Raw genomic sequence first — 24,237 nt, 5'->3', positions numbered from 1 at the left:
GACAGGCCTACTTGGAAAGTCTTCTTGAATTACAAAAAAGATTACTAAGATTTTTGGGCTGACTCACAGCAGACAATGTCTATGGAACTTGCTGATGAAGAAGCATCCTAAGCCTAATTTTCCTTGCCACATAAATTCTCAGGTAGGTTGACTAAGTTTTTGGATTGATATATGACCACCCAGCTGCCTGAACGGCAATTGGAACTATGAAAGGCCATCTGTATGACTTTGTTGTTTTCTCTATGTATCAGTGGGGTAATGGAATTTCTTTTTTATGACATTTTAGTGGATCATATATTAAATAAGAAAACCATAAAGCATTCTGTATAACTTTATTCATGTTTCTCTATAATAATTTGATGTTTAAAAAGTCATACAGAAGACTTTATATCATTCTCCATATTTAAAGGAAACACAATATTGCCTATTGTTTTTGATTTTAGTGCTTTGTATATAAGAGTAAATGACAATATTCGTTGCTTAGAGTATAAAGAACCAATGACTTTAATAGGCCTAGAACCAATGTATTTCTAATATAAAAAAGCATAAAAGGTATATGCTACTATTATATAGTAACTATGAGGTAGATTTATATCAAAATATTCAAGCAAATCACACAGCCTACTAGGTGTTTTACCTTAGCCTACATAAGGTAGGCTATCAGTGGAAGTCATTAGGTCTGCAAAACTACCAACAGGGTAGCCTATATATTGATACTTTCTTTTAGAATCATTAATGTTTACCTTTACACTGCTTCATGGTTAAAAGATCCTGGAATGCCAAAAATCCTAGTAAAATCAAGACTAGGCCTAGTCTAGCCAAGCTCTTTTCAAGAAGCATTCCTTAAAAGTATTTTTCAAAGAAAAGAGCTTTGCGGAACTAGGTTCTGATTTCTGTTTTACCATAACATACAAGAAAACAACACTTTCTAAGGCTATATGCTGATTTATTTATTTTTTGGTCATCAAGAAATAAAAGAACAAATTTAAATTCCTGGCATTTCCTTATTCCAGTTCCAGTCTTACAACATCATCGAATTTTGCAAGAGTTGACGCTTAGCACAAGAAAAGACAAAGACAAGTGACAGAATATATGGGAAATATCCATTGTTGATCAACAAACCCATGTCATCCTGTGAAATTTAACTTGTGAATTATTGGCTCAAACTGAGTGTCTAAGACATTTTTCCAATGCTAATGTAAGATTTTCATATTCCGTGGACCCTAAAGTGATAAATTTTAGTTACTCACTTTGGATTTTCATTTAATTTGTGTGTTTTCCAAATGATAATACATAAGTTTAATTCCCTGGATTCTTTAACGTCTATATATCTTGAATTTTTTTCTGTCAGCGTTTCCAATACAATTTACAGTTGTTGGAAAATTTGTTTGTGCCCGAAATGTCACCAAAATCGAAATGTCCCAGAGAGAGTCCTCAGAAAAATGTGGACAGATGCCTGTTATGTACTTCAGACCTAGAAGAGGACTTTAAAGCAGTAATTTGTGATGCGTGTGGGAAATGGATATGTTGTCACTGGCTGAAAATATCCGATACAGAGTATAAACATCTTGTGAAAATTCAGGAGAAAAAAGGTTTCCAATGGGACTGTGCTTGGTTCAAATCAAATGTGACCACCCCTAGATCCATTATCCCTCCCCAACCCGCAGTTACTATCCAAGATATCACTACTGTGATCACGCAAGCCATAGGAAACCTTCAGAGTAGTCTCTCCAATACCATAGTACAGACTAAGAGTACACTTCGAGCTGAGCTAGGTTCTATAAAAGACAAAGTAAATAGTGTGGAGGTGGCCCTATCCTCAAAATGTAGTATGGATAAAACGAAGAAAACTGTGCTACCAGAAGTCCATGCACTTAGTTGTAATCTTTAGCAGTCGTTAGAATCTGAAGTATAACAGATCATCTAAGATGACAAAGACAAAGAGTTACGAACCAACCACAGTGTTGTATACGGTATCAACACTTCCATTGAGGACACTAACGCTCTCAAGCAGTTTTTACCAACTGAGTACGGAATCAATTGTGGTCCCTTAACTAATGTCTATCACCTAAAGCAGAATATACAGGCTAGCGATCCAACCTGGAATGCGGCACTGCCCCTTTTGCTTACTGTGTTATCCTTTCAAATTAAAAAAAAGATCTTAAAAGAGTCTCTCTCAAGGAAAGGAGCAGTAAAGTTCCGCCATGATCGATCGAAACAAGATCAAGAGAGATATAATGCACTTCTTGCAGAGCTTAAGGACAGAATAGCTGGTGGTGAATAAAACCTCGCAATCCGTGACCTCCGTATTGTGTCAAAAAACCTGAAAAGCGGAGGAGAAGTCTCTCCTCCGAGTCCGATGTAGATGTAGAATTCCAAGTTGTGAACTGTGTAAATAATGTAAATATGGGTGTTACCGAACATGTTAGTGCTTTTTCTACGGAAAGACTCTCATCCATGACTAGTGATAGCTCATTGGAGAGCGAAACAAGCTATGGAAGCTACTACACTGCTAACTCAAAAGTGCCAGCGACCACTTTAGGCAAAACAGATGAGGACTCGGATCAGCCGGGCAAGGGGACCAACGACCAGAGCAAGCAACACCAAAAACGAGTAAGTACAGATTTTTATGCTCTAATTACTAACGTCGACCAATGTCCTAACAAATTAAACGAGCTGAAATCCGTGATTTATTGCAAAAATTATGATTTGATCCGATTGAACAAAGTTGGTCCCAAGTTCAATAGAAATAGAACCAAAAATTCCCATGTTAAGATTCCAGGGTATAATGTCATGTCAAACTTACAGTCTTCTGAATGCAGGCGTGGTACATTGGCGCTATTCAAGACATGTTATAGTATACAATCATTATGTCTCCCAGGTAACTCACAATTTGTCGAATCTGTATGGTTCGACCTATGTGATGACGGCGGTGGAGTAATAACCAGAGTAGGCTGTATTTACAGAAACCAATCTGCCTCTGATTGCCAAGAAACCGAGCGGACAATAGCAGCAATGCTGCATAAAGCAACTATGAATTACACGGGGGACCTTTTTATAGCTGGTGATTTCAACTTCCCTGACCTCATATGGAAGGATGGATATCCATATATACCTGTACTTACGAACAGAAGCAGAAGCACGAATCTATTCACAGACGACCTTCACAACCTTAATCTCTGCCAGATAGTCGAACAAGCTACTAGAGGCAGTCTCTTCCAGAGACCGACTCTACTGGATCTAGTGTTCTTACGGGATAAAAACAAGCTTCAGAACAAAAATTACTTACCTCCTCTAGGAAAGAGCAATCATATAATCCTAGAAGTGAATCTGTCATTTCGTAAGATAAAAAATGATTACATAAAGAAAACTTATGTAGATTACGGCGCGATCAGAAAAGAGCTGGAAGGCGTAGTTTGGTCACCTTTACTTCAAGGGGACGTCGACCAACAATGGGCTAACCTAAAGGACGAGCTACTTACACTTAAAAAAAACACACGTCAGTAAAACTCACGCCAAAGCCCAAAACACTGCCTTTCATGACCCCCAAGATACGCAAGGAAAGAAACAGGAGGGGATGGTACTGGAGAAAGTACAATAAAGGAGAGAAGGAAGAACACTACCAAAAGTTTGCGAAAGGTCGAAACAAACTAAGAAGCCTAACTAAACAACTTTACACACGGTACGAGTCCAAGCTAGCTGATGATAGTAAGAATAACCTAAAGAGGTTCTGGAAGTACGTATCAAGTAAGGACCACAGCAGACGGTCAGTAAAAGCCGTCGGTGCAGATGATAGCAAGGAAGTGACCAACATGAAGGACATCACCGAACTCCTAAACAGGCAGTTTGCGCCGGTTTTCACCAATGAACCAGATGGTCCTCTTCCTCATAGCTCACCATACGACATCCCTAACCCGATGCCATCTATTCTACTCTCCCCCCCCTGTCGTCCAAAAGTGACTTGAAGCGCTAGACGTCAATAAGTCCGCCGGTCCTGATAACTTGCACCCAAGACTATTGAAGGAGCTTGCCAAAGAAATTGCACAACCACTATGCATTATATTCCAACTGTCGCTTGACTCAAAAAAGCTACCCAAAGACTGGAAGCTGACCCATGTCACCCCAATACTCAAGAAAGGTGACTGCACCAAAGCCAAAATCTACAGACCCATCAGTCTGACCTCAGCGGCGGCAAAAACCCTTGAGCAGATTGTGAATGCTGATATTTTGACACATCTCCGTAATAATAATATACTTTCCCCTGACCAGCCTGAATTTCTGCCAGGAAAATTGGTTGAGACCAATCTCTTTGAGACAAACAGGACCATAACAAATCACCTGGAGAAAGGAATCCCTGTGGACCTGATTTTACTGGACCTAGCCAAGGCTTTCGACAAGGTACCACACAACCGTCTCAGATTGAAACTTTTAGCAGCAGGTACCCACTTGAACATGGTCGATTGGGTCATGGACTTTCTGACTGGTCGGAGTCAGCAGGTTCGACTCTTCACAACTAATGGCGATAAGGTCTTCTCCGAACCATGTGATGTTGTAAGCGGAGTCCCCCAAGGTACTGTCTTGGGCCCTACCCTATTCCTTATATACATCAACAATTTGATGAATGGAACAGAAAACAGCATCACTCTCTATGCCAACGACTCCAAGCTGTTTGGGCCTGCAAACCACCAAAGTCTGCAATGTGACCTTCTTAAAATCCAAATGTGGGCACAAGACTAGCTACTTGAATTCAACACATCAAAGTGCAGTGTCCTTCACTTTGGAAGCAACAACCCCCGTCACCAGTACAACATGTCCGATCCCAATTCACTGGCTAGCTTAGTACTAAAGACAAGTCCCGAAGAAAGAGATCTAGGAGTGCTGATAGATGAGCAACTGAAGTTCCACGGCCACTGGCAACAAGCAGTTTCAAAAGCAAATTCAAGCCTTGGTCTCCTCAAACGCACTATAACCAGCCGCTCCCGTATAGTCTTTCTAAGGCTCTATAAGGCAATAGTTAGACCCGTTTTGGATTTTGATACGTGTCTCACCTCCCCTTCTTATAAGAATGATTCCAGTCTAATCGAAGGAGTTCAGAGACGTGCCACGAAGTGCATAGCTGGCCTACGAGATCTCCCATACAACAAGAGACTGGAACGCATGCAGCTGCCAACACTCGTCTTCAGACGCCGCCGTGGTGATATGAGGCTGACCAACAAGTATAACGCACAACCAAATAACCCCCCCCTTACCAAACATTCAAGTCAGCACCATACAAGAAGACACTCACATAAGCTGTCAAAACGTTTTGTTAAAACACGAACGCGGCAACACTTCTTCTCCGAGCGTGTTGTCAACGATTGGAATAGCCTTCAAGCTGAAACAGCGACTGCACCTACGGCTACGTCCTTCAAGTCCAGACTTGACAAGGAATGGAATAACAAGCCATGGATATATGAGGGGGACTGTCCGTCCCACTCAACTACCGACTGATGTCAGCTTTATCATAACGAGTGTCTTGCTAGGAGGCTGATGCCGCTTGTCATACTCAATCATCTCGCATACTCGATCCGAAGTTGCTGTTGTGTGGCGGTGTCAGCTCTATACCACTGAGAATGGTCTTTACGGGCCATACCTACCTCGTGGCCACCGCTACCGAGTGGGCTTAAATTGCATCTCTCCAACAGACCTCTCCTTTGGCGTGTCACTGGGCCCTAACACAGTGACGAATTTTTGCCATCATTTGACCCGGAGCACAACAGATCCAGTATGGACCTTAATTTGCTCCAAGTGCGAATTAAGGTAATTAAGGTAATTAAGGTAATTTTCTGTTGTTTAACAGCGCACTTTTTTATTTTTGAAATTGGCCACGAACTTTCGTATTGGAATACAATATGTAAACAGGCGATCTTTCTCCTTAAAAAATGAATTATCGGTTTTTCACACTAATTTAAGACGTATATGGCTGTGTAAGTTTGCACTTAACCAATTTCATGAATTAGTTTTCATTTTAGGTGTCCTTGGTACTTTAAGATTCTATGAGTTTTTGGGGGTGTCTCCTCCTTTTTCGAAAAAAAGACAAATATTCTCGGGCTTTTAACTTTTGACGGGTAACGCTAAACTTGATGAAAATTATATATTTGAAATCAGCATAAAAATACAATTCTTTTAACGTATCTATTGGTATCATAATTGGTATCCCGTTTTTATAGTTTCGGTTGCTATTGAGCTGGGTCGCTCCTTACTTACAGTTCATTACAACAAACTGTTTGATAAGATTAAACCATTTCAAATGCAGTTTCTCAATCAAAAAGTTCGTGGTAACGAACTGTAAGTAAGGAGCGACCCGGCTCAATGGTAACCGAAACTCTAGAAAACAGTATTTTGATGAAAATAGATACATCAAAACAATCGGATTTTAATACTGATTTCAAGTAGATAAGTTTAATCAAGTTTAATTCTACCTATCAAAAGTTACGCGCCTGAGAAAATTTGGCTGATTTTCGAAAAAAGGAGGAAAGACCCCCTAAATGTCATAAAACCTTAATGAAAATCACACCATCATATTCAGCGTATCAGAGAACCCTACTGTAGAGGTTTCAAGCTCCCATCTACAAATATGTGGAATTTTGCATTTTTTGCCAGAAGAAAGATCACGGGTGCGTGTTTATTTGTTTGTTTTGTTTTTTTTTTCCCAGGGGTGATCGTATCGAACAAGTTGTCCTAGAATATCGTGGAAGGGTTCATTGGAATGGAAATTAAAAGTTCTAGTGCCCTTTTTAAGTGACCAAAAAAAATGGAGGGCAACTAGGCCCCCTCCCACGCTCATTTTTTTCCCAAAGTCACCTGATCAAAATTTTGAGATAGCCATTTTGTTCAGCATGTTCGAAAATATATTAAGTATGTCTTTTATGATGACTTAATCCCCCGAAGTTCCTTGGGGGGGGGCTGAAAGTTATGAACTTTACCCAATGTTAACATATAGTATTGGTTATTTGGAAGTATACAGACATTTTCAAGGGAGATTTTTCCTAGTAGTGGGGGGCTGGGTGGGTCGGGGGTTATGTGGGAGGATCTTTCCATGAAGGAAGTTTTCATGGGGGAAGGGACGTTGCTATGAAGGGGACGCCGGACTTCCCAGCATTATTTAAAAAAAGATCAGAAATTTGATATAAAAAAACAAGTATTTCAACTACAATAGCAGCAACATCAAAACTTTAAACGAACAGAAAATATTACATACATGATTGGGTTCACCCCGTAGTCAATACCTCGCTCTTTAAGCCAAAGATTTCTTAGGACTTTCATAAGAGCTATTTATTCTAATTAACGGCCTTTGTGATTAAGCGGTCATTTTTAAAGAATTGGAACAAAATTCGAACTTTAGCTTAAAGAGCGAGGTATTGACTAGGGGGGGGGGAAACCCCCTAATATACGTATTAAAAATATATGAATATAGAAGTTCGTTACGTAAGTTAATTCGTAAGTTACGTATCTTTATTACTAATAAAAACGTTCGTAAATAAAATTAAACAAGTTTCGAGAAAGCCATTTAACTAAATAAAAGTAAATTAATATGAAAATTTTGTTTTAATTATTCATGTACGGTGAGCCAAGATCAAAACCTGCATTTATTCAAAAACGTTCAAAAATTAAATAAAAAAAACAAGTTTTTTAAACTGAAAGTAAGGAGCGACATTAAAACTTAAAACGAACAGAAATTACTCCGTATATGAAAGGGGCTGTCCCCTCCTCAACGCCTTGCTCTTTACGCTAAAGTTTGACTCTGTCTCACAACTTTATTTTTTTAAACAATAAAAAACTTTAGCGTAAAGAGCGAGGCGTTGAGGAGGGGACAGTCCCTTTCATATACGGAATAATTTCTGTTCGTTTTAAGTTTTAATGTCGCTCCTTACTTTCAGTTTAAAAAACTTGTTTTTTTTTATTTAATTGCGATAAGATTCTTACATCATTCGCAGTCAAGAATTTTATTTTTAAGTTGAACGGAATACATACACTATAAAGACTCATTTGGATTTTCAAATTGATAGTCAACAGATTTTTGTGATTGCTGAATCGGTAGTTTGTAGAATTTTGTTTTCTTTTGCTATTTTTGGGTAAATTTTCTTAATGTTTAATACGTAATTATTGAATGCATGCTAGATTAAAGAAAATACAATCTTCTTACTGAAAAAAATTACCCCTCCCCCCGAAAGAAAACCTTCTATTGAGACAAAATTTATCTATATACTGTGAACAAGGTAGGGGAATTGATGATTGAAACGGAAGTGACCACAAACATTTGATTTATTAAAAAATGTATGTTATTGTCTTTTACGGGGGGGGGGGGGATAGGGGGCTAACATTTTTACATGATAATACCTCCATTTTTTTTATTAAACGCAGGGATGCCAAAAAGTTGATTATATTTTTCACTTAAAGCGGAGACGGAAGAAAATGAAATAAAATTCCCTGGAAAACCACAGAAATATTTTGATAGACCCAGGGCTCCTCATTGGGGCATGTTCATTGTCTAGGGTTTTTTTTAGATTTCTCATAGGCTACTGGCCTAATTTGGTGTTTGTGTGTACTCCCTTTTAATTAGATTCTTTGGATCTTATTGAATGCCATAGTGAATCTATAATCTATTATTTCAATTTTTATGCAAGGGTTCTGAAACGCCAAAGCTGTTGTAATCTGTTGTAAATTCAAGCTGGGATTTGAGAAAGACTCATGAAAACATTAATGTTTATGGTTAACATTGAACATGCCGGCGGTGCACCACCGATATTTCACTGGCGGCGTTGTGAAAAAATCATCGGCGGCACACCGGCAGCGCGCCGCCGGCCTTTCGCTATCGGGGTAGTGTCGGGGTCTATTCTTAACTATGTTATTGCTTTAAATGTTGAGGGCTCGGCAGACGTAGCTGATTTCGGGAGTCGATTTCAATATCAGTGGAAAAACGATAGCGGTAAGAAAAATTTGTTGAAAGAAAATTTATTGCACGAGAATTTCGATACAAAATCATGGACACAAATAGTCAACTGGAGTTTATTAATAGTTGCCAGATTGATTTCAGCTCACTAGCGGGATCTTTCACCATGGACATCTCTGGATGGCTATTTATTTGTATCTCTCTTTTGTTTTGTGATGATCCTGATGAAAATCATCATGAAAATCGACGCCGATTTCTTTAAAAATCGGTGCTGATTTGGAAATCAGTTCCCGAAGTCAGCTATGTGTGCTCAGCCTTTTATTCAGGTCCGGCGGCAACCCAAACGTGGTCAATTAGTTCCTTTCTAGAAGAGGTAGAATAAAATAGGGATTTTATATATATTATGCTATGAACAGAAACATGAGATTCAAGTAAGTATATTTAGTTGTTCATTGGAAGAATTCAACGGATTTAATGTTCAATTTTGCTGAGGGGCTTTTTTTGCTATCAGGATGTAGGTGAATGAAACTCAGGAATGGATTCTGAGCCTCCATGATCCCTGTGTATGTATTTTGGAGTAGGCTACTCACCTTCACCCCTTCCCACCTCAAACGAAATTGATTTTAGATAATATTCTGCAATTGTTGTGTATCAAAAATAAAGCTAATTATTCTGATCATCTCACTAATGAGACAGCTAAGAAATAGGCTAGGCCCCTACCTTTAGAATAGGGATTTCATCCTGACATACACATTCATTTGCATCAGAAATGAATTTTTTAAAATTATAGACAAGTTACTCTTTGCTCTCACAGTGTTGATAATTTCAGCTCCTTCAAACATTTATCATAGGGCTTCTCTTTCATCTTTGCTACTGCCTCAGTAGCTCTTCTTCACACCCCTTTCAGAAGCTGTACATCTCCCCTGCATCCTAGTGATGCTATGCATATGCTATAAATATGCTATGCATATTTGAACTGTGATGTTTAATTTTTGTTGATCATAGGTTGTGAACCTAGCACCAATCTTAATATTTAGGCCAGTATTTGGTTGAAACTACAGAGTGCTATTTGTCCTTTATTTGTAAAAATGCTGCCACAACAACATCACCTAAGTCCAAAAAAGGAACTGATCTGTGTGCAGCTGGTGATTGTCATTTAGATGAAGAATTAAGTGAAATGAATTGCAATGTTTGCAGTAAGTGGCTATGTATAGATTGCCCTGAAATGGCCGAGCCAGAGTATGATCTATTGACAAAGATGACAAGGCATACTGGATATGAGTGGCATTGTCCAATATGTAAGGAGGGCAAACAAGCAAGACTAAATGCATTAGTTATTCAAGATGCCACTACCAAATCCCTTGAACCAATTCAACCAGCCCTAGATGTCATCCAGGATTTTGATGTAAAAATTAAGGAAGTTGTGAAAAATGTCTTTTATTAATTTAAGCATGAAGTGATTGAAGATGTGGATTGTAGATTTCCAGCCATTAGAACATGGATAGAAACCCTTGAGCAAACATATGATAATGCCATCAACCAGGACTTGCTAAATAGTCTTTGAAAATGGATCTTGATAACCACTTAGAGAACAAAATGAAGCAGTTGATAATCAAAGATAAAGGTAGAGTGCCAGCAAAACCAAATGACAGTCAGTTTATCTAGCAGTATTTGCCCCAAGTTTGTAACCTCAAAATATATCCATCATAAACCCCCATTGCTTTGCTAAGCCAACTAACTTAAACTCACCTATCATTTTCTCTATTTTGAACCTTGAAACAAAGAAACAAGTTCTTCAGAAGTTCATCTTCAGGATCAGTATGATAAAGATTTATATGCCTTCTTAGCTTCTTCACCAAAAACAGATTACACTGTGACAACTCAAGCAATAGACAAAGCAACCCAAAAATTAAAGTGGAAACCTTCCAGTGGCTTTGATTGGGTGGGAGCTATGCATATAAAGAACGAAAGCCCTCTTTTAACCCAACACCTCACACTGCTAATGCAGATGATATTCACTCAATGCGCTTTGCCCTCTACATTCTCTATTGGTGACCTTACCCCAATCCCTAAGAAGGGACAAGCAGTATCCCAGTATACCTTGTTTCAGCCCATCACTGATGCAACCTCTCTTTGTAAGCTCTTCAAACTTCTCTTTAGGAACAAACTCGAAGCAACTTGTTATGCACCCCCACACCAATTTGGCTTCAAACAAGGAACTGGCTGTGCTGATGCTCTCACTGTAGTAGCAAACACTCTTATTGATGTTGATTCTGTGGGAGAAAGTCTAGTTCTTTCTGGTCACAATGTAAGACACACATTTGACTCACTCATTCACTCTGCAATGTTTCTTAAAGCTGGTAGGCGTGGATTGAACCCAGATATAATTTGTACACTTAGGGATATGTATACACAGTTATCCATTTGACTGAAACTTCCGCCAGTTAAGAAATCGGCTCCGATTCCCAAGAAAAGGCTCATACTTGTCTTAAAGAGCGCTTGACAAGGTGTAGTTTCTTTCTCCAAATTTTTGAATAATTACGTCCTTGAGCCTCAAGACCAATGCCCCTGCTCTTTAATTTTGGCATCTACTAATCTGTCGTTTATGTGCTATGCAGATGATATTCTGAATCCCAGTTGTACACTACCACAAATCAGTTCAATTTTTGCTATCCTTCAAGATGAATACCTCAAGGTTGGGCTTCAGTTCAATTTGGCAAAGTCCAAAATAGTTCTTTTCAACTGGAAGAGTCCTACTCCCCCTTCAATAGCACTTGGGAGCTCAACGGTTCAGCCTGCTGGTCACATAGTATATTTAGGCCTCCCCATCTGGTCCTCTTTATGTCACACTAGATCTCTTCTCATTGAGCATCATTTATGTCTCTATTGTCACTTGCAAGTTCTGCTTCAATCGTCATCTCTTAGCTAGCCTGTTCAATGCAGTAGCCCTCCCCCATATATTGTACATTTCCCCATTTTGGAAAATATTTACAAAATCTGAAAAGTCAAAAATCTGTTTGCTGTTTTTCTATTTTGTAAAATATTTACTATGTCTACCACCTTGGCAAAGAAATTCACCTATAGTTAAAATATACAAAATTGCAGACCCAGAAATAGCTAACTCTCAAGTTATTGGAAAACATATTAGAAAAGTAGCTGGTCATGAGCTAGGCCTACTTCTAGTGCAATAACTTTATCTGTTGTTGATTTTTATTTTTTTTTTATTTCTTTTATTTCTTATTTTTTTTATATAAATAATTATGTATGAATATGTTGATGTTGTATGTGTGAATTTGCTTTTGCTTTGTTTGATTTTGTTCCTATTTTATCCTTGATTTATTTATGATTGACATTCTTATTTGATCTTATTGGTTTTGTTGATATTTGTCTTTTACTATTGTTTTCTTTTCTTTCTTTTCTTATATTTTACTCTGTCCTTTTCAAGTTTTTGTAGACAGGTTTTCAGTTAATAAATAAATAAAAAATATAAAACAAGAGGAACTTGCTGAATTCAGTTCAGAAATGACATATCCAAAGCAGAACAGACTAAAAGAACAAAACTGTATGAAGAGATCCAAGCTTGGCAAGCAAATGGTGAGACAAATGTTGTGTTCAGGATGGCAAAATTCTATCAAACTTCCTACCTCCTGCCCTTCCAACTCAGATGGAACTTTAAGTGGGGAGTCAAAACTTGTTCATAGTTTCTTTGCTAGTGCATTGAAAAATGTAAATGATGTTTTTTCTAGCAGAGAGTCAGACAACAGCTTATACAGCACTAAATCTAAACAATCTAATGGGGAGTTAGATAAAAGTTTTTACAGTGCTAAACCTGAATAAAATATTGAGTTACCTAGTTCTAAAAGATTATCAACCCCCCTCTGATAGTAGAAGCTGTGAGAACATTAGTTGCCTTAGCATTATCTTCAGTAATGTCTTCTGTCTGAATTCCAAGTTTCAAGAAGTTAAGTGTGTCATTACATCAGGCACTTCAGACATTTATGCTTTTATCTTCTCATAGTTGGGGATTTTAACCTACACTCCATTCAATGAACAGATGGCTATGGCAGCTAATAGTCACCTGGATGATCAGCCTCCACAAGGCCTGATCCCATCTTATTCTCCATCAATTAGGTAAATAGAGAACAGAAATATTAAAGCTCTCCCAAACAAAAGAAGGTGCTATTGCCTTTTACACACACATCTCAAGAAGACATTCAGAAAAGAAAAGAGTTGGTTGAAGAGATCAAAAGAAGAGCTACTGCAGGTGAGCATAATCTGGGAATAAGGAATGGGGTCATTGTGGCAAAAAACTGACTAGCACTGAGTTGCTGGTCTCAACAGACAAAGCATTTGAAACTACCTGTTTGGGCAGTGAGAGCAGTGGTGAAAATGAAATCAGTTGCTCTTGTACTAGTGGCAATACTGCTAAAATAATAAACAAAATAAAAAAAACGTGTTTTTTTATGCTCTACACAAGTTCTGATACTCTTGCCCCAAAACTTAATGAACTGAAAGCTGTGTGTTTTGATCTTGATATAGATGTTATTTATGTTTGTGAATTTGCCCAAAAAACTCAGTACATAAATTGGAAGAATCTCATATCCAAATCCCTGGATTCAGTCTGTGTAGCAATTTCGATGACCCTGAGTGTTGGAGAGGAGCAGCAATATATTGCAGAACTGGACTGAGAGCTGAAACTGTGAGTTACTCTTTTGCTAATTCTGATAATAGTTGGGTTGATTATGTCTGTTTGAGACCTCATGTTGGATCTGAATAATTTATTATAGGTGTTGTTTACTGTACTTTCTCTTCCCCTGATCAATATATTTCACACCTAGCTATATTTGATCTCATATTGAAGATGAATGACCATGAGCATTCAACAATCTTTTTGTTTGGAGATTTTAATATGCCAGATATGAAAAAACTCAGTGTATAAATTGGAAGAATCTCATATCCAAATCCCTGGATTCAGTCTGTGTAGCAATTTCAATAAGCCTGAATGTTGGAGAGGAGCAGCAATATATTGCAGAACTGGACTGAGAGCTGAAACTGTGAGTTACTCTTCTGCTAATTCTGATAATAGTTGGGTTGATTATGTCTGTTTGAGACCTCATGTTGGATCTGAATCATTGATCATAGGTGTGGTTTACTGTAGTCTCTCTGCCCCTGATCAGTATATTTCACACCTAGCTGTATCTGATCTCATATTGAAAATGAATGCCCATGAGCATTCAACAACCTTTTTGTTTGGAGATTTTAATATGCCTGATGTTAAGGGGGTTGAAGGTATAGGATTCCCCCCTGAAAGTAGTCTCTTCTGTGTCACTGCTAAATCCCTGACAACCTACTGACACAGATTTTTGACCAACCAACACAATTCAGGCACCAGCAACAACCTTCATTACTAGACTTAGTTGTCACAAATGACCCTGAACAAATTATTTCTACTTCCTATCACCCTGCAATTGGAAGCAGTGACCATACTTGTACCTTGACTGAGATACAGGTGAACTTGAAGAAGGAAAACAAAGTAAAAAAATCCTTTACAGATTATGAATTGATACAGCAGGATCTATCAAAGGTAAAATGGGAGAAATGTGGTTGCTGGTGGTAATATAGAAAAAAAGCTGGGAGGCATTTAAGACAGTGGTCTTAGCTGCAGAAAACAAACATACCCGGGTATAATGGTCACTCATGCCAAAAACACTCCACTTCCTACCCAAAGAAGTCAAAAGGGGTAGAAAGAAGAAGAAAAGACCATGGGCCAAATACAGAAAGTGCAGATATGATAGCCTCTGTGACATGTTCAAGAAATGCAGAAACAGGCTAAAAAATTTGACTTGGAAGATTGTAAAAAAACAAGAGGAGGCAATTGCAGCTGACACAAAGCAGAATCCAAAGGGGTTCTGGCACCATGTCTCAGCAGCTAATCCCTTTAGACATGATATCCCAGACCTCATGAAAGAGGATGACCCAAGGACCTCAAAAGCTAAAGAAAAAGGAGATTTGCTCAACTCTAGCTTTGGTACAAATTTCTCCACTCAGCCCACAGAAAACCCTCCACCCACTTTACCAGAGCAACCAATTGGAGAACCAATGTATGTGACAATTATAAGTAAATGTTAGAGAATAATGTAATGTAATAAATGTAGAGAATGTTCTGAAAAGGCTTAAAAAACTAGATTCAAATAAAGCTGCTGGGCCAGATAATCTACAACCCCAGACTATTAAAAGAAGCAGCTGAACAAATTGCTGAGCCACTTGCAGTGATTCTTGGGATGTCCCTCACTTCCAAAGTGCTCCCAAGTGACTGGAAATAAGAAAACATCAAGCCCATCTTAAAAAAAAAGGGAAACAACCAAGCCAGTAATTATTGCCCTATAAGTCTTACTTCTGTTGTATGCAAGGTCCTTGAGATCATCATAAATGATGCACTGGTCTCTTACCTAGGAAGAAATCAGTCACTTTCAAAAAGTCGGCATGGTTTCTGTAAAGGCTGCTCAATCAACTCAAATCTTATTGAAACATATGAGTTTTTGACCAGACTCCTGGATGATGGCCTTCTGGTGGATGTCTTATTGCTTGATTGATCAGAAGCCTTTGATAAAGTACAGCATCAACTTCTTCTCCTGAAAATAGAAGCATACAGGGTACATAAGTATATAGTTGCCTGGATTGCAGCCTTTCTTTCTGGAAGAACTCAGAGGGTAGTAGTTTATGATGCCACTGGGAAAACTGGTTATTCAGATGAAATTTCTGTCATTAATGGAGTTCCACAGGGCACAACCCTAGGGCCCACATTGTTCAGAATATATATATATTAACGACTGCACAACAAACTTGAACAACCCACTGACACTATATGCTGATAATTGCAAGCTCTTAGGACAGGCACAAATTTGCCCCAATCACTCAACAATGCAGGAAGATTTAGGTCAACTATCTAGATGGTCATCTGAGTGGGGTTTGTAGTTCAATGTGTCAAAATGCTAAGTCCTGCATCTTGGACACGACAATCTTACCATATTGGAGATTACCTACTTGAAGCTGTAAGTGAGGAGAAGGACCTGGGGGTTATTGAAAAACTCAAGTTCCACAGCCACGCACAAGCTCAAGTTGCTAAAGCAAACCAAGCCCTAGGGCTCATAAAGAAGCCATGTCTGGTCAAGAAGCTGTACAAAGCTATTATGCATCCACACCTGGAATTTGGATTGACCCTAGCGTCTCCCCATTATGAAATGGACGTTAAAGTGCACGAGAGTGTCTAAAGACAAGCAACAAAGCTCATACCAGCTTTGCAAGACAAGCTATATGAGGAGTGCCTTATATCCCTCAAGCTCCCCACCCTAGTATATCAAAGAAAGAGGAGATGCAATCACTACTTGCAAACTGCTAGAAAACAACCTCTCAAGTCAAGTTTTTTCCTCATCCCTTGCAAGTACAACAAGAGGTCACACAAAGAAGCTGCAAGTCCCCTGTTGCCATTGATGTGAGCACTGGCAATTATTTTCTGTATGCACTGTCCCTTACTGGAACAGCCTATCCAAAGCCACCATCCAGTCCTAAACCATGGGTGTATTCAAGAAAAGAGTTGACCTGGACTGGGCCAATGCAGAGTGTAGGCTAACCTGGGATGCCAAACCTTAATCATGTCACACCACCAGTGATATGTTCCACAGGAGGCTCATCACCACATTATCTTGCTGGACATGCAATATAAGGTAATACCTTCTCATAGTTGGGAATTTAAATCTACCTTCCATTCAATGGACGGATGGCTTCAGCTATTCTGGACAGAAATCAGTTGAGCCGTTTCTTGAGTTGCTAGCTAACAATTCACTTTACCAAGCTGTAAACTTTCCAACTAGGTACAAGGATGGCCAGCAACCATCATTATTGGACCTTGTAATAGTAGGCAACCATGAAGCATTATTAAATGTAGCCCCACTACTGCCCTTTGGTGCAAACAGTCATGCTGCTATACAATGTTCCCTTAGACTGTACTCTGAAAAATCAGTTTTTCCAAGGCATGTGTATAGAAATTACCATCTAATGAGGCAAGAGTCGGAAGATTGTGATTGGTTCTTTATCACTGAGTATAATGTTGACAAGTTGTGGAATATGATGAAGAAATTACTGCTAGAGGTCTCAGAGAAAAATACTGCATTAAGATGGGCTTGAAGATATAAAACACTTCCATTTATGAACAAAGAAATAAGGAGAGCAAGAAATAAAAAGAAAAAGTATTGGAGACAATATAAGCAGAACATACATAATAAAAATCACTGCATAAAATAGGCCAGGGCACAAAATTAAGTGTGAAATCTATCCAGAAAGCTATTTGACTAGTATGAGGAGGTTGTAGCAGCAGTAAGCAAGTCAAATCCAAAACGCTTTTGGAAATATGCATCAACCCATAAACCTGGCAGACACTTGGTTATGTGACTAAAAGTCAATGACTGTGTAGTTGAAGACCCATAAGAAATTGCTAATGCTGTAAATAGGCAGTTTACATATTTATTTACTCTACCTGAAAATGCCACTCTTCAAAACCCCCCTTCCTATACCATCAAAACCCCTTTGCCCTCAATAACAGTCAATGGAGTTGATATAGATACAGACCTAAAAAAGTTGAGCCAAAACAAATCAGTTGCACCTGATGGTGGTCACCCAAGGTTTCTAAAGAATTGCATGTTGAACTGTTGGGTGCTAACTCTAGTTTTTCATAAATCTCTTGATGAAGTGTTTCCCATAAGATTGGTGCACAGCACATATAACCCCCATACACAAGGGTGGTAGCAAAGGGGATGCAAGCAATTACAGGTCACTCATCACCTCTGCAGTTGGGAAGCTTTTAGAAGCAATTGTTAACACTACAATCTTGAAACAGGTAAAAACCAATAAACTTTTCTCAACCTGTCATTAGGTCTGGTTGGTTGGCTGAAACAAACCTGATTTATGCTAACAATTATACACAAGCAAATGCTGTGTTTTGCACCTTAGACCTAATAACCCAATGGCTAAGTAAAGAACAATGTGGGCACAATGTGTTTTTTTTCGGGCACTTAGTATTGAAGGAGTTGTCATAGAAACTTCGAAAAGGGTTCATTCGATTGGAAATTGGAGCAGCTAGTGCCCTTTTTAATAGTCGAAAGTGATTGGAGGGCAACTAGCCCCCCCCCCCTACGTCCATCATTCCCCCAAAACATATCCAATCAAAATTTTGAGATAGCGATTTTGTTCAGCATAGTTGATTTCCAGATAGAAAATATGTTTTCGAGGAGGACACTCCCCCATAACCCTCAGGGCAAGGGTTTCAAGCTATGCCCTGGGGGCATATAAGGTTTTTATAGAAGGCATTGTCGTAGAAACTTCAAAAAAGCTCATTTGATTGGAAATTCAAAGGGCTAGTGCCCTTTTCAATAGTCGAAAGTTATTGGAGGGCAACTATCCCCCCCCCCCCGCCCATCATTTCCCCAGACACATCCAATCAAAATTTTGAGATAGTCATTTTTTCAGCGTAGTTGATTTCCACATAGAAAATATGTTTTTGAGGAGGACACTCCCCCACAGCCCTCAGGGCAAGGGTTTTAGGTTATGCCCTGGAGACATATAAGGTTTTTAAAGAAGGTATTGTTGTAGAAACTTCAAAAAAAGCTCATTTGATTTGAAATTCAAAAGGATAGTACCCTTTATAATAGTCGAAAGTGATTTGAGGGCAACTGAGCGCTCTCTCACACCCACCTTTTCCCCAAACACATCCAATCAAAATTTTTAGATTGCCATTTTATTCAACGTAGTTGAAAGTTTGAAAATTAGGTCTTTAAGGATGACAACCCCTCCCCCCACAGCCCTCAGGGCAAAGGTTGTAAGTTATGCCCTGGGGTATATAAAGTGTTTATTGAAAGCGTTGTTGTAGAAACTTCAAAAGGGCTCATTCAACTGGAAATTGAAAGGGATAATGGCTTTTTTAATAGTTGAAAGTGATTGGATAGCGACTAACGCCCCTCTCACGCCCACCATTTTCCAAAACACATCCAATCAAAATTTTGAGGTATCCATTTTGTTCAACCTAGTTGAACGTTCTGGAAATTAGGTCTTTTAGAATGATAACCCCCTCAGAGCCCTCAGTGCAAGGGTTGTAAGCTATGCCCTGGGGGCATATAAGGTTTATATAGAAAGTTGTTGTATAAATCACAGGCAGCACGATCGCGCTGCCTCAGTAAAAAACGGGGACACTCGAGGACGAGACAAGAAACGGGGACTAAGTAAAGAGGAGGACACTCTCCCACAACGCTCAGGCCAAGAGTTTTAAGTTATGCCCTGGGGGCACATAAGAACGATGTTTGCACAATGTATTATTTATTAATTTTTTCCTTTAGAGCAGGGCACTTCGTATCGAAGAAGTTGTCGTAGAAACTTTTAAAAGCACTCATTCAATCCGAAATTGGAGCGGATTGTGCCCTTTTCAATATTCAAAAGTGACTAGAAGGCGACTAATACTCCCCTGACGCATACCTTGTTCCCAAACACATCTAGTCAAAATTTTGAGATAGCCATATTGTTTAAAGTAGTAGAAAATTCTGTAAATTCGCCCTAACATAAGATAAGGGTACGAGTTGTAATTTATGCCCTGGGGGCATATAAGGTGTTTGTAGAAAGCGTTGTCGTTTCCAAAAACGACATGATTGGAAAACTCATTCGATTGGAAATCGAAAGGCCTAGTGCCCTTTTAAATAGTCGAAAGTCATTGGAAGGATTGACATATTTATAGTAAAGATTGAAGTGGGTATAATGTATTATTTTTTGTTGTTGTTGTTGTTTAGACCAGGGCACTTCGTAGCGAAAGAGCTGTCGTGGGAACTTTGCAAAGAGGTCATTCGATTGAAAATAGAAAGGGCTGATGCCCTTTTTAATAGTCTAAAGTGATTTGAGGGCAACTAATCCCCCTTCCACTCCCACCCTCCCACGCCAACCCTCCCGTTTCTGCTCTGAAAATTTAACCAAAATAAAATAGCTTAAGTATATCCAAGGCTCAAAGAAAGTAAGCAGATTTTTTTGCGAATGGTATCAAGTTTTCCATTTCAGGTCAACTAGAGGAGGTATGAAACTAAATTAAACAGTACTATTTTTGTCCAGATTTTTAAAAGAGTGTATTTTGTTAAAAATTTCTGAAAATTTTTCTCCATCATACACATAACAGGCCAAATTTTAAAGTCTTAAAAAACGAAAAGATTTAAAGTATTATTTTCTTTTTCCCTGAAAAGACTGTGTCAATATAAAACGAACAAAATTAATTAAAAAAAAAATTTTCCACAAAATAAGTTTTTCAAAAATAAGTAAAGTACTCCACTGAACAAAAAATGAACAAAAACAGAATAAAATAATCTACCAAGCGTGAAACTACCACAAATCAGCATCGATAAACAAATGAAACTCAAAACGAACAGAAATTACAATAAATAACCGATTCAAACTCAAAACGAGCAGAAATTAACATAAGTTGGGCGCAAAACCCCTATGCTTTCCAAAGGCCAGAACAAAATTTGCACTTTACTGAAAAAAATATAAATGTTTTTACTTTTATAACTTTAATAAATCAAATAATTTTAACATTTTGATTACTAAATGTCAGTATATTTATATTAAACTGACAACGCACATTCATTTGTATTTTTTCATTTATGGTATATGCGGTAATCATCAGGCAGATGAAATAGGAAAAAATGCTATAAATGTTGACCAGCCAAGTGGGGGACCAATCCCCATTAGAGATATTTACTGATGGAGACTATCAGATATTATGTTTAATAAGAATAATCCTAATCTTTCCCCCTTTCCCAATAAGGATTTTTCAAAAATTTATCATAGAATTTGTTCTGGGTCAAATGGACTAAATTTTCTTGCATTCACTTATCAATTTCCTAATTCAAGTGGTTCAGGTCCCTTGTCCCCTCTCTGCTGGTATTGTAGTATTAATAATGTAACATTTGACCACTGCCTATTTCAATGTAATACGCTGACGTCTGCACAGCATACCTTGCATTGTAAACTGTTAAAGTGCTTCAATTACCTCAAAATCTCACTATCAGCCAAGATCCTAGCCGATTATACCTGCACACAGATCACAGAATTCGATATCTATCATCTTATATTTAATCTCATTGAGTCAAAAGATCTACTGAAATATATCTGAGGATATCTAACAAATAAGAGGAAACCAAGCCAGTAGCTCTGTTCAGGCCACAGAGTGAAGCAAAAGGAAAAGGGCTAAATAGTATTGACTGAAGAGCTCGCCTGCTGAAAAAGAAGAAGAAGACACAAGAGCACTACATGTCCCGAGGCCTTAAAGCTCTCAAATGGATTAAGGTGATTAAGGTAAGGTGAAAGGCATTTGACAAAGTCTGTCATAAAGGATTTCAAATCAAGCTCCAAGCTATTGGGGTGAATTGGTGTGGGGTAGAGTGGATGAAGCAGTTCCTAACAGATAGGAAATAGATTGTTAAAATATTTGGAAGGGATGGAAGGACGTTTTTCTCTCATGTGGGTGTGGGTGCTGTTGGAAGTGGTATGCCCCAGGGTATAGTATTGGGTCCAACTCTATTCAATATATATATATATATATATATATATATATATATATATATATATATATATATATATATATATATATATATATATATATATATATATATATATATATATATATATATATATATATATATATATATATATATATATATATATATAAATATATAAATCACATGCTAAAAATCCTTATAAGCATAGTGAGCCTCTATGCTGATGACTCAAAACTTATTGACCGTGCAGACACAACAGAAAATATGGAGTTGACACAGCTGGACATTAATGCATTCACTCACTGGACTAATATTTGGAAGCTTGAGTTCAATGCAACAAAATGCAGGACTCGCCACCTTGGGGAGATAAACACACACACTCAGTACCATGTAAAGGGTAGTGATGAATCCCACAAAGCTATTTCCAGCAGCCACATGGAGAGAGATTTTAGTATCCTGGTAGATGACGAGTTGAATTTCCATGCTCATGCACTAGCAACTATTGCAAAGGCTAATCAGACACTTGACTTAATCAAAGGAACATTCCCTAGCAGATCTCCAACTGCTATGACTGAGCTATATAAGAGTCTAGTTTGACCATGGCTAAAGTTTGGAATCTGTGTTGCATGTCCAATTGACAAGACTGACAAAGCAGCAATGGAATCAGTCCAGAGGAGGGCAACAAAATATATTAAGGACCTCTATGATGTCCCTTAGCTATCCTGTCCTTGTAAGCTCAGAATACTATCTCCAACATATAGACGCAAACAATGCAGTATGATAACAGCATACAAGCTTCTGAATGCTGAGAATATCATTCTTGACATATTGCATTTGGAAATCTCAAAGAGAATTTGTGGTCACCCTTATAAGCTTTTCTGGAAATGAACAAATACCAGACTAAGGAACAAAGTCTTTTCAAATAGAGTTGTCAGCTTATGGAACTCTCAGCTAAAAAACAATGACATCCACCAGCATGGATGCGTTCAAGTCATCAGTGGATATGGAGTGGGTGAAAAAACCATGCTTGAGATGCCAAAGAGGACTAAGTATCATTGCTGAAGCTGGCCAACACGGGGTTCGTTTTATTGCTAGCAAGTCCAATTTAAGGTAAGATCTGTTTGTAGAGCACCTAGAAAATCCTGAGGCCCTTGCTGAAATAAGAATTTCTGATTTCGTGAAAGCTTTTGATCTGCTTGATCATGAGACTATAATCAACAAAGCCCGTGCCCTGGAAGTCTTGCAGTTTTTCTCATGTACCATTGCAAGTTTTCTTTCTGGTCGTCAACAGTGCGCACAACTTGAAAACAAGGAAACATCCAACTTCCAAGACATCACGTGTGGAGCTGCCCAAAGAAGCAAGTTAGGTCCCATTCTTACTTGTTATAGTTATCAACCGACTGATGAGGCAACACAAACAGAGGTATAAATTTGTAGATGATCTTTCACTAAGCCTGCTGCACTTCCTGTCACAAACACCCAATCAGCTCATACCCCTTGTTGCAGAGCTTCAACATCAAGCTGGTCAAGTGATACTCCAGATAAGCCTCGAGAAAAGCTGTGTAATGCATGTCAACTTCCTGAAGAAGAAGAAGAGCATAAATGAATCTGCACCTCTCCAAACAAAGAAATCAGTAAATATACTTGGTATCACATTGAGTGATGATCTCTCGTTTGTAGATCACATCAGCCAGATCACAGCAAAAGCAGCTGGTTTTCTAAAATCCTTTGCAAATCTAAGAAGGTTTGGAATGACAGAGCAACTCCTTCTTTTGTGCCATAAAACCTATGTAACGCCCGTAATGATATATGGCTGTCTTTACTGAAACACATCGAGGATAGGTAAGCTAATAAATGACCTGTAGAAAATTAACAAGGAATCCCTAGTAATACGTCTTGTGCCGAAAAAAAAAAACTATACAACCACCTTTATCCCAAAAAAGATCCCACCACTGAATGACAGGAGCCATGACCTGTTGATGAAGATTTGAGCTGACTTCCGGAAGTCCTCAACACACCAAGATATCCTTCATCCGTTTACTTCAGAGATCCACGCACACAAAACAAGGTTGGCAACTGTGAAAGAGGGGAAAAAACTGTTGGAGTGCCTGCCTACACACTCGACGACAAGATTTTTAAAATCATTTGTGCCCTACTACGTCAGATGTTACAACAATAGTGTACTGAAGTAGAAGTAATGGTTCATCATTTGTGTTTTTCTTGGTGTTGTGTCTTTTTGTGCTTTTCTTTTTCTTTTTGCTTAAATTGATTATACCCATGTTATTGCAGTGTGATAAAGGGAACGAATAAAGATTATTATTATTATTAATGGTAGTGACTCATGTTTGACTGAACCAGACCACTTCAATTTGTCAGAGTGAGATGATTTATACCTAATTGAAAAATATCATTTATATGAATATTGAACAGGGTAGGTCCTAGGACACTATTCTACAGGACGCTTCTTGTTCTTCCACGTCTCAGAGTGGAATCATTCTCTTTCATTAGTAAAAGCCTTACTCTCTGTGTTCTATCAGTAAGAAAAGCTTATATCCAGCCCACAAGGTCTGCATTAATTCCACATGAGATGAGTTTTATGTTCAAGTGTAGTTGTGAAACTTCGTCAAATGCTTTTGCAAAGTCAAGCAACAAGACATCCACAGGTAAGCCCCAATCAATCGGATCTGTTTTTACATCATATGTTTCCAGTAAATGTGTTTC

The 24,237-nt window shown here is 38.3% G+C and overlaps 1 protein-coding gene across 1 annotated transcript in view; it reads left to right on the top strand.

Annotated features, from left to right (window-relative positions):
- Positions 1–9,288: 9,288 nt before the first annotated feature.
- The window catches only part of fwd (phosphatidylinositol 4-kinase beta fwd), a 233,133-nt gene continuing 218,184 nt past the window's right edge, over positions 9,289–24,237 (top strand). Inside the window, exon 1 of the mRNA XM_089099304.1 lies at positions 9,289–9,363. The gene's annotated coding sequence lies outside the window, so the exon portion shown is untranslated. The remainder of the gene's footprint in view (positions 9,364–24,237) is intronic.

This window comes from Artemia sp. Qi Xiang Cuo, chromosome 13, assembly GCF_049724085.1.
Source record: "Artemia sp. Qi Xiang Cuo chromosome 13, ASM4972408v1, whole genome shotgun sequence".
Classification (NCBI taxonomy): domain Eukaryota; kingdom Metazoa; phylum Arthropoda; class Branchiopoda; order Anostraca; family Artemiidae; genus Artemia; species Artemia sp. Qi Xiang Cuo.
Note: the sequence above shows the minus strand (reverse complement) of the source record. Positions and strands in the feature narration are given on the sequence as shown.